This window comes from Trichechus manatus, unplaced genomic scaffold (assembly GCF_000243295.1).
Source record: "Trichechus manatus latirostris isolate Lorelei unplaced genomic scaffold, TriManLat1.0 scaffold00134, whole genome shotgun sequence".
NCBI classification, from domain to species: domain Eukaryota; kingdom Metazoa; phylum Chordata; class Mammalia; order Sirenia; family Trichechidae; genus Trichechus; species Trichechus manatus.
In genome coordinates, this window is record NW_004444070.1 from 3,213,990 (window position 1) to 3,223,682 (window position 9,693).

Sequence of the window (9,693 nt, forward strand, 5' to 3'; positions counted from 1 at the left end):
CAGTTAGCAGCTGAGTGCATTAAGTGTTTGCACCACCCCAGGACTCTAATTACAGATTACAAGGTCACAAACATGCTTAGGTCTCTGATACACCGTCAGCAGACTGGCAGGTAGAGGGAAGGGGTCTCAGGACAGGTAGAACCACATGCTAATCTAAGCACTGTCTCTTGCATAAAGTCATATTTTAACAAGTTATATACAGGAAGCCTAAGCCTTCAAGATCTAAACTAGTTGTATTTCCAAATTCATTGAAAAGTCCTTATCTTTTAAAAACAAAAGAAGGTTGAAATGCATTTTCTGTAAGAAGCTGTGTTACATGTGGTGAGTAGATTTCCTGGCGGATCCACACTTAAAGAACAAACGAACAAACAAAACCAATTGCCTTTGACTAGACCCCGAATCATGACGCCCCCGGCTAATGGTGACTGCATGTGTGTTAGAACAGAAATATACTCCATAGGGTTTTCAGTGGCTGATTTTTAGGAAGTAGATTGCCAGCCTTTTCTTCCCAGGTGCCTCTGGGTGGACTCGAACCTCCAACCTTTCATTTAGCAGCACAGAGCTTTAATCTTTTGCACCACCCAGGGACTCCTGGTCCATAGTAACTGCATTCAGCCTGAAGTTGGAGTGCTGACCTCATACTAGGATGATACCATGAGAGCAAACTCATTACAGACTGATATTTACTGTGCTTTTGTGTGCTGGTGGGAATGTCCCATGCCAGTGGGAATGTGTCAAGCTAGGGATGGTTTCACCTGGCCACTTGGATGGTTGGGCATGCTCTGATCCTTGAATGCCAGGGAATGAGAAGGAATCTGAGGCTGTGTGGAGCTGAGGAGGAGAAAATGCCAGGGCAAATCAGTGATGTCCCCCATGGGCAGGGCATGGGGGGAAGGCATCAGGTGTCCCCTGAGGGGTAGACTCTGTTGGTTAGGACACTTCCACAGGCTTCCTCCAGATGAAAAACCAATATGTAGCCTTAGGGATGGAGCTCCCTAGCATTGGCAAGAAGGACATCCTGTGGCTGAGACACATGTATCCTTTTCTGGAAAACAGCTTCGCATTCCAACATGAGCTTACTCTTCATGTCCATTCTTTCATTTGCCACTTTTATTGGGTGTCTGTTATATGCCAGTTACAGGACAAGACCTCAAGTCAGTGCTGGAATAGAAGAGGTGAATTAGCCACGTCCCTGCTCTCAGAAAGCCCTGCTGTGTGTGAACATTCATAAGGAAGTTATTGCTAAGGTAGTTAGCTCATGTCTTCCCTGTGTCCATTTTCTGGGATGTATTAGGCTTTCTTTCTTTCCTCCCTCTCTCTCTCTCTTTCAGTCCTTCCTCCCTCCCTTCCCTCTTCCTCCCTTCCTTCCTTCCTCTCTTCCTCCCTCCTTCCCTCCGTCCCTCCCCCCTCCCTCCCTTCCTTCCTTACTCCTTCCCTCTCTCCCTCCTTTCCTCTCTTCCTCCCTTCCTCATTTCTTTCTTCCCTCCCTCCTTCCCTTCTTCCCTTCCTCCCTCCCTTCCTCCATCCCTCCCTCTCTCTCTCTTCCTTCCTCCCTTCCTTCCTCCCTTCCTTCCCTCTTCCTCCCTTCCTTCCCTCTTCCTCCCTCCTTCCCTCCCTCCCTCCCTTCCCTCTTCCTCCCTCCCTTCCTCCCTCCGTCCCTCCCTCTCTCCCTCTCTTCCTTCTTTCTTTCCTCCCTCCCTCCTTCCCTTCCTTCCTACTTTCCTCCCTTCCTTACTTCTTTCCTAAGTTCCTAACTTCTTTTTGGATGAACGATGAGATCCTTTAATGGCTTAAAAGAAAAAAAAATTAATAGGCAGAGGGATGATCAAGTGATAAGGAAGGCATGGGCAAAACAAAGAACTCGTGGAATGGCAAAGAAGCATTTTCATGACAATTTAATAGAATGCTCCACATGCCATATTTGTATGGCTGGTTATACTTCAAAAATGTCTCCAACACTGTGTAATGTATAAAATGTCGATTCTGATGTTAGTAAATCACATGAATAAACATATACGTCAAACAGATTACTTTGATTCAACAAAAAATTGTCCATTTTTTTTTTTTTAATATGTAGTCGTGGAACCATTATCATTAACTAATGGCCATTTCCTATGGTTTGCTCACAAAAATCAATAAACAACAGTTAGATATTTCAGCATGTTCAGAGGCATAAACAGTATCTTGAATTCTAACATTTTTAAGTCTCAAGCAAGATCTGAAAAGATATGAAGGATCACAGGCAATTGCCATGAACTCCATCACTCCTCAGATAATTTTTTTTTTTTTTACTTAACAATTGAAGGTCTTTGAGCTTCGTGAAGCAACCTTGAAAAGAGGTGGCATCATTCATACGGTTGCGCTAGGATTGTTTAAAAATGGGGCATTGATTGCATTGTCTCAGAGGAAAATTCTTCATGGTGACTCCTTGCAATAATATGAAAGCCTGCTAGCAATCGATGGGAAGAGCTTCAAAACCAGGGATTTTTTTTTCATGAAGAAGCTCTCAGGTCGAATAATTTTTCACTCTCTGGAACAATCTCTTGGGGATGCAGTGGTGGGTCAGTGATAGAATCCTCCCCTTCCATGCAGGAGACCCAGGTTCAATTCCTGGCCAATGCACCTCATGCGCAGCCACCACCCCGTCTGTCACTGGAGGCTTGCGTATTGTTATGATGCTGAACAGGTTTCAGTGGAGTTTCTAGACCAAGGTAAGACTAGGAGTAAAGGCCTGGACATCTATTTCTGAAAATCAGCCAAGGAAAACCCTATGAATCACAACGATCCAATTTGCGGTTAATCATGGGGATGGCGCAGGATGGGGCAGGGTTTTGTTCCGTTGTGCATGGGGTCGCCATGAGTCAGGGGCTGACTTCGTGGCAGCTAACAACAACCACAGAATTATGTTAAGAGTAGTCCTTTTATGATTTACTGATACAGAGCAAAACCAAGTACCAACAGGGTCTAAAGTTACTTGAAAGTGTTTGTATCACCAAGGCAATTTGGAGAAAAGAACTTTTTAGTATTTAGTGTTTTCTTCACTTTGTTTATTCAGTATTTGCTGAGACCCAAGAAGTGGGACACAATAAAGTAGGCCCCCCTATTAGGAACAAGGACGTTTTATGAGAATTTCCCTTCTGATAGAGGGTTTTTTTTTTTTAAACCCATTATGTTTTATCTCAAATGTCAAAGAAAATAACAGCTTAATTAAATGTTCACTGTTGTTGTTGTTGTTAGGTGCCGTCAAGTTGGTTCCGACTCGGTGACCCCATGTACGACAGAATGCAACACTGCCTGGTCCTGCACCATCCTCACAATCGTTGTTAGGCTTGAGCCCATTGTTGCAGCCACTGTGTCAGTCCATCTCCTTTAGGGTCTTCCTCTCTTTCGCTAACCTTCTACTTTACCACGCTGACCCTCTACTTTGTCCTTCTACAGGGATTGGTCCCTCCTGATAACATGTCCAAAGTATGTGAGAGGAAGTCTCGCCATCCTCCCTTCTAAGGAGCATTCTGGCTGAACTTCTTCCAAGATAGATTTATTTGTTCTTCTGGCAGTCCATGGTATATTCAATATTCTTTGCCAACACCATAATTCAAAGGCATCAGTTCTTCTATTAGATATTATACATTATGGAAATTATCTGAAAATTATATAAATAGGTGTGTGTATTAATTTCACAATAAAATGTGTTTTGGTATTTAATCAAGGCAAACCTAAATTAGTAAATTATTTGGATCTACAAATGCCCAGCACGTATCCTGATTTATATATACGTAAACAATCAAAATCAAACCCATTGCTGTCCAGTCGATTCCGATTCATAGTGACCCTATAGGACCAAGTAGAACTGCCTCATAGGGTTTCCAAGGCTGTAATCTTTATGGAAGCAGACTGCCACATCTGTTTCCCGCAGAGCGGCTGGTGAGTTTGAACTGCTGACACTTCAGTTAGCAGCCAAGCACTTAACCACTGTGGCACCAGGGATCCATATATATATATGTGTGTATATATACACACATACACATACATACATATATATACATGTGTGTGTGCATATGTGTGTATGTGCATACATACGTACATATATATGTATACATCTGTCTATATGCATATATATACATATAGGATTGCTGTGAGTCAGAATCAACTCGGGCAACAGGTTATGTATATGTATATATATGTATATATACACACTTTACATATGTAAATTATATACACATATATTGACTTATGTGTAAATTCTACACTTTGCATTGAGAAACATATCTTCCTAAAGCTTTCTCAAAGACAATACTTTCTTGGCTGTGTTTTACCTTTCAGCAAAATCAGTAAAAACATTCAAGTGCATTATTTACTTTGACTTAAAATTTGACCATTCAAATTCTACTGCCAACTCATTGCAGGGTATATGCTTAGCTTTCATCTCTTTTCTTTAAACACAGCTTAGAAGAGAAAATTAGAGTGTGAAGGAGGTTGCCATACTCTATTGAAATGCAACGCATATTTTGTTTCTCATAAAATGTTTCATTTCGAGAAAGCGCTGCCCCTCCTGGAAGTCCCCAGGGCCTGCAGAGGCCTCAGGAAGTCCCTGAGGGATAGAGGAGTCGGTCCCCCAGGCGTTGTGTTGATCTTGGTTGGGCATCCCTGGTTCATTGCCCCGAAAAAGCTGTCTGTCCCCACCAGGGGGCTGTTGCTTTATCTGCTTTTTCTTGATCTCACCAGTCTGTGGTCTCCAAGCAGAAGGATTTATCAAATAGCACATGATCCTAGACTTTCATAAGGAGCTGTGGCATCCCTGGGTGGTACAAATGGTGAATGCCCTGGGCTACTAACCAAAAGATTGGAGGTTTGAGTCCATCCAGAGGCACCTTGGAAGAAAGGTCTGATGATCTATTTATGAAAACTCAGCCATTGAAAACCCTGTGGAGCACAGTTCTACTCTGACACACGGGGGGTTCCATGAGTTGGGGTCAGCTCAAGGCAACTGGTTTGAAGTCCCTGGTTGGTGCAAGAGTCCTAGTGGTGCAGTGGTTAAAAGCTCAACTGCTAACCAAAAGGTTGGCAGTTCAAATCCAACAACCACTCCTTGGAAACCCTATGGGGCAGTTCTACTCTGTCCTTTAGGGTTGTTATCAGTTGGAATCAACTCAATAGGCAACAAGTTTGTTTGTTTTTTGTTTGGTTGGTGCAAATGGTTAATACTCTTGGCTGCCAACCTAAAGGTTGGAGGCTGGAGTCTGCCCAGAGGTGCCTCAGAAGAAAGGCCTGGTGATCTTCTTCTGAAAGATCAGCCTTTGAAAACCCTATAGAGCACAGTTCTACTTTGACACACACCAGATCTCCATGAATCAGAGTTGACTCAAAGGCAAGTGGTTTATGGGGTCCAGATAGCCAGCCCATCTGAGTTTGATCTTCTACCCATAGGTCTCTCTTGCCTTGGTCAGCTTGGCCTGGCCCACTGGCCCAGGGGTGGCAGCTTACAAAGAGGCGGCCACCCACCCAACAACCTCCATGGACTGGCCAGCTTCTCAAGCTCCTTAACAAGGTTTCGTCCTTTTATTCTAGAACCTTCCTGCACAGTAAGGAGGGCATTCCCAGCACACATTAGGAGTGGGCTGGGTATCATCTCTTCCTACACCTCATCCTAATATTTTTGAATAAATAGTTGTACGTTCAAAGGAACAAAATACTGACCGGAAGACTTCCAGTAACACCCCACTGATGAGATTAGACTTTGATCCCAGTATACATGTTCGCATGCAGCGTTTGGTTTTGATTGATATTTTAATATCTTATCCTCTTCATGTTGGGATGGGTGCTTTCCTATAAAATTTTAATATTCTTAAAGGTGGTTATCTCTCAAACTGTATCTTAAGAAGCACGCTTCCTTGAATTCCCATAACAGCTTTCGTTTTATCACTAAGTCATACAAGCAAACTTAGGCCCTTTGGAGGAGCTTTTTAAAGACAGTTTGTTTTTCCTTACAGAGTACGAGCATATAGGAAAAGTATGGGGAAAACATGTTACAATCAATGATTATTCTATAGGACACTGGTTAAAAAGTCAACAATTTGTATAGTTTCTGCCCATGATTTTCTTAATATTTTAGTCATCATGGTAGTTATCGGTCGTTATCTTCTTCTGTATCTTTATCATAGCTGTAGCCACATCATGCCTGTAACTGTATTTATAGTGTATTGGTAGTTGTTTTCAGCTGCCTTTGATTCAGGGTGACCCCATGACGACGCGATTGGACTGTTGGGATCCATAGGGTTTTCACTGGCTAATTTTCCGGAGAAGAATATCAGGTCTTTTTTTCTGGTTCGTCTTAGTCTGGAAGACCCGCTGAAACCTGTTCGGCGTCAGAGCCACATGCAGCCATCCACTGATAGTTGGTGGCTGAGCATGAGGTGCATTGGCTGGGAATTCTACCTGAGTCTCCCACATACAAGGCAAGAATTCTGCCACTGAAACACCACAGTCCTATTGTATGGATAACTGTATGTATATTGTAACTACATCATATCTGTAACAATACCTACATCTACATCATATTACCTCTGTATCTATATTTGTATTATATTTATTTTCGATAGATATCCCTATCTAAATCAAAGAAAACAAAAACTCTCACAGCTGGACCAGTAAGCTACATCATGATAAATGGAGAAAATATTGAAGTTGTCAAGGATTTCGGTTTACTTGAATCCACAATTAACACCTATGGAAGCAGCGGTCAAGAAATCAAATGATGCATTGCATTGGGCCAATCTGCTGCAAAAGCCTTTTTTTGAAAAGTTGCAAAGCAAAGATGTCACTTTAAGGACTAAGGTGCACCTGACTCAAACCATGGTGTTTTCAGTCACCTCATATGCATGTGAAAACTGGACAATGAACAAGGAAGACCAAAGAAGAATTAATGCCTTTGAATTATGGTATTGGCGAAGAATATTGAATATACCATGGACTGCCAGAAGAACCAACAAGTCTGTCTTGGGAGAAGTACAGCACAGTGCTCCTTAGAAGTGGGGATGGCGAAACTATGTCTCAAGTACTTTGGACATGTTATCAGGAGGGACCCAGTCCCTGGAGACGGGCATCATGCTTGGTAAAGTAGAAGGTCAGCGAAAAAGAGGAAGACCCTCAAGGAGACAGATTGACATAGTAGCTGCACCAATGAACTCAAGCGTAACAGTGATTGTGAGGACAGCATATGACCAGGCGTTGTTTCATTCTGTTGTACACAGGGTTGCTATGATTCAGAACTGACTGGATGACACCTAACAACGACAACAACATCCAAATCTGTAGTATTCTTTGTATCCATGTCCTATATATCTCTATATCTTATCTATCTATATAAAAACAACATATAAACAATATCTATAAACTATATGTATATATATTTGGTCTGAAGAATCAAAGTTAGAAGACGACCAATCAGATGCAGGATCCAGAGAGAGCTTTTCCAGAACGTACATATATATTGGATGCAGGCCACACCTTCAAGGAAAATGATTGGCTTTCAACTGATTGGCCTTTCAGCTGATTGGCTGCTCACATCAGATCACCAAATGGAGGATGATTACATAATATCTGCCAAACCACTGAGAATCATGGCCTGGCCAACTTGACACATAATCTTCACCATCACAGACATCATATAATTCACCTATCTATGATTCATCATAAGTCATCGTATAATGCACATGTAAATAGATATTTCAGTACTTAGCTCTTGTCTTAGGCTGGATTCTCTAGAGAAGCAAAACCAGTAAGGTGTATAAATATATATATATATAGAGAGAGATTATATCAAGGAAACAGCTCACGTGACTATAGAGGCTAGAATATCCCAAGTCCATGGATCAGGGTAGAGGCCTCTCCCAAGTCACTCAGCTACAGAAGCTGGCAAGCCCAAGTTCGGCAGGTCGGAGAGCAGGACTCCCGCTCACAGGCTGTGCAGATCGACGAATCCCAGGTTCGGCAGATAAGCTGACAGCTCAAGTCCCAAGAATGGGAGATGAGATGACAGGAAGCAGCCGCAGGATCCAGAGAGCAAAAAGCCAGAACGTCTGCTTATATACAGATGCAGGCCACACCCCCAAGGAGACTCCCTTTCATCTGATTGGCTACTCACAGTATATTCAATCATGGGAGTGATTACATTAAAACACTGAGAATCATGGCCCAGCCAAGTTGACATACAATCTTAACCATCACAGTCCACTCCTTGTCAACTTGGTACATGTACGCATCTCCTTAAACCATACATCATCTCTGAATAAAGACAATTAGAAAGTCATACTTGTGCCTAACATGATACTACTAACACGCATACAATCGAAAATGCACTAACCCTGTTTACAGCTTATATTTTGTAAGTGAAGGAAACAAAAATATTTGATGCACACATACAAAGTAGAAATACTCATAACAATTACAGTCCCCGTTTCTGCAACTGGTCACGTGGCCATAACTGGTATTTAGAACTACCTTCTTCCACCACCCATTCTGTATTCCCTTTGCCCTCAGGAAGTACCTGGGCTGGTCGTGGTTCTTTGCCTGGTGGGGTGACCTAAACCTTCATCCCTGAAGGGTCTGTGTCATTAGTAGTCATGTCAGAATTAGGTTGCTGTAGTTTTCCATTGACTTTAATCACAGGGCATGGTAGTACTAAGAGACTCCCCAAGGAATCTCCTGCATTCCAGACATGCTCTTCTTTACCTCCATTATGTAATATCAGTTTGATTTCCTCTTGGTAATCAGGATCAATCACACCAGCCAGTACGGTAACTCCCTTCTTCGCCTGTTGATCCAGAGGCATAAGGAGCCCAAAGTGGCCAGGTGGCATTTCTTAACTTCCAGTTCAGTGGAATCAGTGATGTATCTCCAGGTGGGAGCATTCCTCCCTTTGGAACTAATACCTCTAGGCCTTCAGGGCATAAGGTCGAGGGGACAGGAAGCAAAAATCTTGCAAGTGGGTCACTAGGGGTAATAGTGAGTGGTACCACTCCCATTTCTACCCTTGATTCCTGGACCCTTGAATCCTGGCTATGGGAGAAACAGCACCATATATTGGACGCTGGTTTAAAGCATATACAGCCTCCTGGAGAACATTGCCCCAACCCTGCAAGGTATTGCCACCTAGCTGGCGCTGAAATTGTGTCTTCAGAAGGCAATTCCATCATTCTATCAATCCAGCTGCTTCAGGATGATAGGGAACATGGTAAGACCAGTGAAATCCATGAGCATGGGCCCACTGCCGCACTTCATTTGCTGTGAAGTGAGACCCTTGATCTGAGGCAATGCTGTGTGGGATACCATGACAGTGGGGGGGATAAGGCATTCTGTAAGTCCATGGATGGTAGTTTTGGCAGAAGCATTGCGTGCAGGGAAGGCAAATCCATATCTAGAGTAAGTGTTTATTCCAGTAAGGACAAAACGCTGCCCTTTCCATGATGGAAGTGGTCCAGTGTAATCAACTTGCCACCAGGTTGCGGGCTGAGCACCTCGAGGGATGGTGCCATATTGGGGACTCAGTGTTGGTCTCTGCTGCTGGCAGATTAGGCACTCAGCAGAGGCTGTGGCCGTGTCAGCCTTGGTGAGTGGAAGTCCATGCTGCTGGGCCCATGCATAACCTCCATCCCTGCCACCATGGCCACTTTGTTCATGAGCCCATTGAGCAAT